The sequence below is a fragment of the Macaca mulatta genome, chromosome 20 (assembly GCF_049350105.2).
Source record: "Macaca mulatta isolate MMU2019108-1 chromosome 20, T2T-MMU8v2.0, whole genome shotgun sequence".
In the NCBI taxonomy this organism is placed as follows: Eukaryota; Metazoa; Chordata; class Mammalia; order Primates; family Cercopithecidae; genus Macaca; species Macaca mulatta.
This window is the reverse complement of record NC_133425.1, coordinates 5298870-5299412: the sequence shown is the minus strand read 5'-3', so window position 1 is coordinate 5299412 and position 543 is coordinate 5298870. Positions and strand designations below refer to the sequence as shown.

At 50.6% G+C, this 543-nt stretch overlaps 1 protein-coding gene across 5 annotated transcripts in view; it reads left to right on the top strand.

Moving 5' to 3' along the window:
• ADCY9 (adenylate cyclase 9) overlaps positions 1 to 543 on the top strand; it is a 162748-nt gene that overhangs the window by 46505 nt on the left and 115700 nt on the right. The window lies entirely within an intron of this gene.

Sequence of the window (543 nt, the reverse complement as noted above, 5' to 3'; positions counted from 1 at the left end):
TAACTCAGTGGTTAAAGTAAGAGATTAAAATTAGGCACTGACCAGGCACGGTGGCTCATGCCTGTAATCCCAGCACTTTGGGAGGCTGATGCGGACGGATCAGCAGAGGTAAGGAGTTCAAGACCAGCCTGGCCAACATGGCGAAACCCCGTCTCTACTAAAAATACAAAAGTTATCTGGGCGAGGTGGCATGTGCCTGTAATCCCAGCTACTTGGGAGGCTGAGACAGGAGAATCACTTGAACTCAGGAGGTGGAGGTTGCAGTGAGCCGAGATGGTGCCACTGCACTCCACATATATGTATATGTGTGTGTGTATATATACACATACAGGTCTCACCTTGTCACCCAGTCTGGAGTGGAGTGGCATGATCACACCTCACTGTAGCCTCAGCTTCCTGGGCTGAAGTGATCCTCCCACTTCAGCCTCCTGAGTAGCTGGGACTACAGGCATGCACCACCATAGCTGGTTAATTTTTCTATTTTTTCGTGGAGACAGGGTCTCACCACGTTGCCCAGGCTGGTCTTGAACTTCTGGGCTCAAG